Here is a 7,914-nt window from a genome sequence, read left to right on the forward strand (position 1 = left end):
TTCGTTATTAGATTTGATCTAACTAGTTCCATGTTTGATTTCTTGATTATTTACTAGATCTAGATGAATAATCACGTTTTTGGTTCATTTCGTTATTAGATTTGATCTAACTAGTTCCATTTTGTTGTTTTTAGATTTGTTTTTTTGTATGAAACAACAGTACGTATATCCTGTATTGACAGAAACTTAGCTTATTTTGAATGAAGAAGAAGAAGAAGATGTATCGTTATGACTTACGACAAGAAGATTTGTTGTGTTTCCATGTATGTTTTCTTATCATCTTCTTTGATTATTTTTTTCGTTTTTCTTCTATTGATTGTATTATGAAGATGAAATCGATTTTCCTGACATTTTTATATTTTCAGGTTTTTTATAGTTTTGTTTTTGTGTATGAATTGACAGTACATATTTGGTGTACTAATATAAAATTCTTATGATTTACGAGGAGAATATTTGTTTTCTGTTTCCAGGTATGCTTTCTAATCATCTTGTTTGATTATTTTGTTCGGTTTTCTTCTTTTGATTTGTTTTTTTGATTGTATTCTGATAATCAAATCGATTTGATTGACGCTTTTATGGTTTTTAGGTTTGTTACAGTTGTTTTTCGTGTATGAATTGACAGTACATATATGGCGTACTGATACAAAACTCTTCTAATTTTGTTTTATTTGAAGTTTTTCCAATTATTTTGGTTCGATCCATGAGTATGTATGTATAATACTGATAGGAAGTGCTATTTGCTGTGTTTTTGCTCCTTTTTTAGTCTTACCCTTCAGTACTTATGTGAAATACTGTAATATGTCTTTCGATTCTCTTATTTTTCATAGATCTGTCACCTGTTGTTGTCATACTGTTGATTTGTAGTTCATGAATCTTCAGTACGTATATTGCATACTCATAGGAAGTGCTCCTTGTTATGTTTAAGGAGAAGTGAAGAAGATGCAGGCATACAGTGGAGCTGCAATAATGGGTGTTGCTGTACAACAACCCAATCTTTTTACTAAAGGTTCTTCAACTTTTTTTCCCAAGTTGGGTACTACTACTGCGGATAGATTACCTTCTCAAGTTAGGCAGACCCTGAAGTACGTTCAATAATTGATAGTGAGAAGAATCGTCAGTTTAACAGCTTGGAGCTCATTGCTTCATAGAATTTTACATCTCGCGAAGTGATGGAAGCTGTGGGTTCTTGTCTCACAAACAAGTATTCAGAAGGGCTTCATGGTAAAAGGTAAAGATGGTGCTTAATGTTGTATTTTTTCCCTGTATTTGTATTGAAATGCATTTGATCATTTCATTCTGCAATGTAGGTACTATGGTGGCAATGAGTACATTGATGAGCTAGAGACACTTTGTCAACAAAGGGCTTTGGCTGCATTTCACTTAGACCCAAAGAAATGGGGAGTTAATGTCCAACCTCTGTCTGGTTCTCCTGCTAACTTTGAAGTTTACACTGCACTTATCAACCCACATGACCGTATTATGGTAAGTTGAGGCCTCTTTCTCTTTCTCTCCAATTTTTTGAAATCAGTTTTGAACCCCTAAGGGATGTAATCAACTCTCCTTTCAAAATATGGGGCTGTATTAATTTGTTCATGTAACTGGCACAGGGTCTGGATCTTCCTCATGGAGGTCACTTGTCACATGGATTTATGACTCCTAAAAGACGGGTATCTGGGACTTCGATTTATTTTGAATCGATGCCCTACGGTCTTGATGAATCAACAGGTGCTGCTCTGCATTCTTATATTGTGTAATGACTATGTGGTCTATTGTTGTTCATTTATAATTCGTTGATAATTCGCATTCATTAACAAATTCACTTGCAGGCCTTATTGATTATGTTATGCTTGAGAAAACTGCCACCCTCTTTCGCCCAAAACTCATCATTGTTGGTGCTAGTGCTTATCCTCGTGATTTCGATTATCCTCGAATGAGAAAGGTATACACATATCTTTTGATTGTCAACAGTTGTGATTCTTAGTGATCAGAGAATCAGACTAGTTAACCCATTACGCACACCTAATTCCCTTTCCTGCTATGTTTCTTGAAGATTGCAGATTCTGTAAGGGATTTTCTCATGATGGATATGGCTCACATAAGTGGTCTCGTTGCTGCATCTGTACTTGCCGACCCATTTGAATACTGTGATGTTGTAACATCCACCACTCACAAGGTACACCTAGTCCCATTCATGAAGTCTGCAAGACTGCAACTACTGACACCAACACAAGCATCATTTTTTTTATTGGTTTAGGTTCAAGGGTCATGTTGTTTACTATGTCTTCTGTTTCAATTTGCAGTCATTACGAGGTCCCAGAGGTGGCATGATTTTCTTCAAGAAAGATCCTGTTCTTTGGGTTGATATGGAATCTGCGATTAATAATGATGTTTTCCCAGGGTTACAGGTAACTAAAACTGTAGCGGTTATTTGTGATTTATCATTGGTTCAACATTATAACATTTTTTAGGTTTGTTACAATTGTTTTTCGTGTATGAATTGACAGTACATATATGGCGTACTGATACAAAACTCTTCTAATTTTGTTTTATTTGAAGTTTTTCCAATTTTTTTGGTTCGATCCATGAGTATGTATGTATAATACTGATAAGAAGTGCTATTTGCTGTGTTTTTGCTCCTTTTTTAGTCTTACCCTTCAGTACTTATGTAAAATACTGTAATATGTCTTTCGATTCTCTTATTTTTCATAGATATGTCACCTGTTGTTGTCATACTGTTGATTTGTAGTTCATGAATCTTCAGTACATGTATCGCATACTCATAGGAAGTGCTCCTTGTTATGTTTGATTCAGTACGTATATGAAATACTGAAATAGATGCTCTTTGTTACGTTTGATTCAGTACTGGAATTGGATATGGAGATGATCTGGAGCTGCAGTTCAGAACTTATTGCAAGAAATGACAGATTTTGAATGATAGGAACATGAGTTGTTGTTGGTTCAGATTTGAAAGCTTGTGAAATCGGTGGTGTTCTTGATGAAGTTACAAATTGGTTGTGACGTGTGGTTGAAAGAAGGTGTGCTGCAAATGGATTTGGAGGAACATAGAAGGTTGGGTTGCTACATTGTATGATCCTACAATGTATGTGATGTAATACGTTTTCTAATTTATTTATCATTGATTCTTACAGATTTGTACTCTACCTGGAAGCAGTGCAACAAATATGTACTCGAATTTGTAAGCATTCAGATATATAATCGGATTTGTAAGCAGTACGACAGATATGTACTCAGACAGATATGTACTCAAATTTGTAAGCAGTGTAGCAAATATGTACTCGAATTTTTAAGCAGTGTACCAGATATGTACTCAAATTTGTAAGCATTGTAGACACACACGTTTGGTAGTAATGGGCGTTATGGACATTTCCATGTTTTTAATTAATTTTGGACCTCCGGATTAAAAAAATTCCGGTTGGACCCTACTATAAATAATTATATGGGCCTAGGACCAAACAAGAAATTTTCCATTCAACATACTCGTTAGTCTTAGCAGGAGACTAGGAGAGGGAGATCGAGAGAGTTAAGTTAGTGATCGGTAGAGTCGTAGAGAGAAGATGAAATCGATTAGGTTTTGAATCTTGATTCTCAGAGAACTAACAAGGTCAGTAATGATTGAATTATGTTTTGATTCTAAGAAATTAGGTTTTGATTTTTTTTTCCAAATCGATTGCATGTTTAGGTTTTAATCAATTCTGTAGAAACCCTTTCTCTTGCGTTGTGTTTAGATTCTGATGGAGATGGTGTTTCTCTTTTTGTTGCTAGAATTGTTGATTCTCCTTCCTCCCCAAATATTCTGAAACAAGTCAAAACTTCTGAATGACAATAATTTATTCAAGTGTTCTCTTTTAGTCTGGAGGTATGCTTTTCTTTTAGTATGAGTTCACACAACATTGTTCGAGAAAATGTCACATAGACTTGATATGGTATTATGTTAATCTGATTCAGTTTCAAATGAGGAAGAATCATTAGGATTTGATACACGGGGAGAACACCGAAATTGGAGAAGTCGTGGACACTTTCAAGATATGCGCTGTGTGAACTCATATGAACATCCGTATCCAGAGAGAATTTTAGTCGGCTAGCTTCTATAGAGAAATGCATATAGACATGGCTCCAGAAGACGATGGCGCCAACAAAAAGGTTCACAACTATCTTATGATCTTTTCATAAAGTATTTAATGTTTTGGTTCCATTCTTTCCCTTTGGCTTCAATAGTTTGTATAAGTTCCAGGAATTTTCTCACCATGTCTTCATATTCGTTTGAAATTGATAACATGCATATTAGAAACGGTCAATCGTTAGGGAAATTGAAATATGGAATGAAATGGAAAGGTAATACACATTTAGATTTTTTTATGTATTTTTATTAGCAAGGAAAACATTTTCCTGTTCAGTAGAGACATTTCAGCTAATAGGAACAAGATTATGCTGTCCATATGCATACCTTCTTGCCTAGTAGAAGTAGTTAATGCCAAGCCAGGACATGAATTGCGCTCGACTTGGTGTTAAAAAAATGAACCACTTTTGCCTTAAAAAACAACAATAAGAGCACCATTTATACAGGGACTGCTCATTAAACATTCGAGGATTGGTTTCTTGAATCCTGCCTTTGGCTAGGTGGAACTCACCATTATTGGGGGGGTGAACATGATAGATATGGAGGGAATAGTTGGCATGTTCTTGGCTACTGCTAAGTTGCCATTGGGCTCTAGTTGTTGGTGCTGAAAATGACTGTTTTAGTTGAAGATGGTTTAAATAGGCTAGTTGATTGCAGGCTTAGTATTCCAGGTTTGAATCTTAAATACATTTGATTGCAGAGAATGATACATTCTCCTTGGGAGTCTTAGTATTACTGGAACTCTTAGGCTAGTTGATTGCAGGCTTAAATATGCTAAGAGTTAAATGGTTTGTGTTACTGTGTACTATGCAGTCTAGTATTACTGGAATCACTGAATGTTTTCCATTTTCCATAACTCTGACTTGAATGTTTGTGTTACTGTGTACTATGCAGCTATGGAAAGTGTAGTATGCAGCTATGGAAAGACTGAAGTTGATGCAACAACCAAGCAAGAGCACTAGCAGTCTGCCATTGCCCATGGACTTTTTATTTCTTTTGCTGCATGTTCTGCATTTGTTTGTGACTTTGTGGGTTGTCTTTGTACTTTCTTTTCATGGGTGAGACTGAGAGACTGAATTGAACACTGTTTTAGAACATTTTGAATGTGTATGAAGACAGAAGAAGACATTTTTAGAACTGAATTGACGTATTTAACTCTAATATTAAGTTTTTTCTTTTTTGCCCCGGAAATCGAATTTTATCGGGAAAAAATCCGATATCCGACAACTTAGCCTAACGGAATCGGATTAGGATTTTTGGATTCCGTCGGATGTTATCGGATTTCCGATAAGAGTTAACCTTAACCTTTACGGATTGGTCAAAATCTGACGGACTTTTTTCCGTTGACACCCCTACTCTCACAGATAAGATGTCAGAGAAAACTCAGGAGAAAGGAAAATCCAAAGAAACATCTCCGGCAGCTGATGATGATGAAGTCCGCAAAGCTGCAGAAGACCCACCAGTAAAGGAATCTACAGGTTTCATTCGTGAAGACCTGGAACGCTTTCTGGAGGCTCGAGGAAAGGCCAAGGCATCATCTTTCCACCGTCACCAACCTCCATATCTTGCTGCTACACAGAGGACCCTTTCCTGAAAGGTTATACTTCTCCAATGTTCACACTTTAAAACTGAACGGGGAATGCCCGGGAACATGTTTCTCGATTCCTCGAGGTATTAGGAGAGCATGAACACAATCATGCCGTCCGTTTGAAAGAATTTTCAAAGTCTCCGACAGGCCGAGCATATACATGGTACAACAACATTGCACCAAGGGAGCATCATTAGTTGGGAAGAAATGGTTAATGCTTTTTACCGGAAATATTTCTTCGTCTCAGAGCAGATTACTCTCTCTGATTTAGGAAGAATGTCTCAGAAGAACAATGAACATCTGAACGACTACGTGAAAAGGTTCAGAGTCCAAGTTCTGGATTGTCATGACCCGAATGTCACTGAACAACAACTGGTGGACTTGTGCATCAATGGAATAATTCCAGTCTACACAGCCTTGCTAGAAAATATCTGGTTCCAGAGTTTCTCAGAACTTCATGAAGCGGCCAAGCGATCAGCAACTACTGCTCCGACCTTATTGGAAAGAACAAGAGCTACTTCAACAAGCAGTACAATTTTCCAACCTTTCATGAATGTTGCTGAAGGAAGCAGGAGGAAAGCCGAAGCGCAACAGCATAAGAACGTTCCTCCAACGTCCCATCCTACAAAAGCATCAAAGAAGGACAACCAAACTCAAAATGCACAAGCACCGACTCAGTGTCAGCAGAATGACCAAGAAGAACCAGACTTTCCTTTCCCCATTGAAGAGGTGATCGAGCTATTGGAAGTCTGGATCCAAGATGGTGCGATCAAACTACCTCTTGCTAGGAGAGAGCCAACTTAGGAGGAAATGGAGAATCCGCGCTACTGCCGCTTTCGTAGGTTTGTCAATCATCCAACAAGTGATTGCAGAGTTTTGAAACGCATATTCAAAGAGAAGGCCGATTCAGGAGAACTGGGGACTGAAGGAGTACACAAGAATCCTCTCCCAGTCAGAACCTTTACACTCTCTGAACAACCAGTCAAAGAAGCAGTTCAATCGTTGATCGAGCATATCTGTGAATTGCTTTATTTGTCCAAGGCCCAAAGGAAGGACATGTTCGCGGATTTGAATCATATAGTGTCCGGGAAACGTCTGTCCATTCCAGAAACACTCCCTGAGCCTCCGGTTACTGACAAGGAGATGTATGAATGGGGAATTCTTACCACAGTCAATCTCAAAGGAAATGAATTCAAGAGAGCATTGGTCGATGTTGGCACAACTATCAATGTTATTCCTTTGAATACTCTTAGATCTGCAGGCATCACTCGACAAGAGGACACTCATGCTCTCATCTCAGTCAGAGATCACAAAGGAATACTCAGGGACGCATATGGCTACACCATTATCAAAATGAAAATTGGTTCAACCTGGGCGTTTGGCTGAACCGCGGATGGGCGAACTGGGGCCCAAGGACGATAATCTACTTTGTGCACCTTGTGCAAATAATCGATAAGTCCTCTACTAGGCTTTGGGCATCTATCTGACCTGCGGAGTATTCTAGCGCCTCAGTATATATCTGAGAATGCAGTACAGGGAGTAGGAGCATAGTCACTAAAATTCTCCCATAAACATGCCTGAAGAAAGGCAATGTGAACATGAGACTCTACCTACAAATACCCATTGGAGACGTACACATTTGATACTAAAGAATCAAGATGGGAATACAAGGAACCAGGGAACATGCTACCTATAGGCAAGACGACACCATGTGGCGGCTTTATGGAAATTGGAATAAACTTCGATCTTATTGTCTTTATACCAGAACCGTCGTCAAAAACATCTCTAGACAGCCATAGGCACAAGAACGCGACAACACTGAGCGAGTCAGCACCTGACCCAGTTTTGGTACTAAAAGGAACCACTCAGATGCCCGCCAAGTACAGAAACATTTCGCGGGATCATCCTTCGTGTTATACTTAGATATATTCTCAACCAGGGCTGCGTGGCATACATCATCTTCATCAGACCAATCAAAGTCAAAACCTGCTACAACCAGAAAACTCAACATAGTAGCTATGCTTTCCAAAGTGATAGTCATTTCACCCCACCTACATATAGTTGCTTGAGTAGGAATGCACCATCGAGAAATGAAAGTAAGCAAACCAGGCACATCTTTCTTAATATGGAGCTTTGCAGACGCCTTAACAACTTCAGAGATTTTTGCCTTATCCATATTATCCCTGAC

At 38.2% G+C, this 7,914-nt stretch overlaps 1 long non-coding RNA gene and 1 pseudogene across 1 annotated transcript; both read left to right on the forward strand.

The window, feature by feature from the left end:
- Positions 1-1,076: 1,076 nt before the first annotated feature.
- On the forward strand, positions 1,077-3,308 carry LOC113330395 (annotated as a pseudogene).
- Positions 3,309-3,487: 179 nt separating this feature from the next.
- Positions 3,488-5,299, forward strand: LOC113330710. The gene is made up of 4 exons (XR_003350443.1): positions 3,488-3,622; positions 3,784-3,877; positions 3,967-4,161; positions 5,033-5,299. It is a non-coding gene; the product is annotated as an uncharacterized LOC113330710 (long non-coding RNA).
- Positions 5,300-7,914: the final 2,615 nt, after the last annotated feature.

Source organism: Papaver somniferum, unplaced genomic scaffold, assembly GCF_003573695.1.
Source record: "Papaver somniferum cultivar HN1 unplaced genomic scaffold, ASM357369v1 unplaced-scaffold_118, whole genome shotgun sequence".
Taxonomy (NCBI): Eukaryota; Viridiplantae; Streptophyta; class Magnoliopsida; order Ranunculales; family Papaveraceae; genus Papaver; species Papaver somniferum.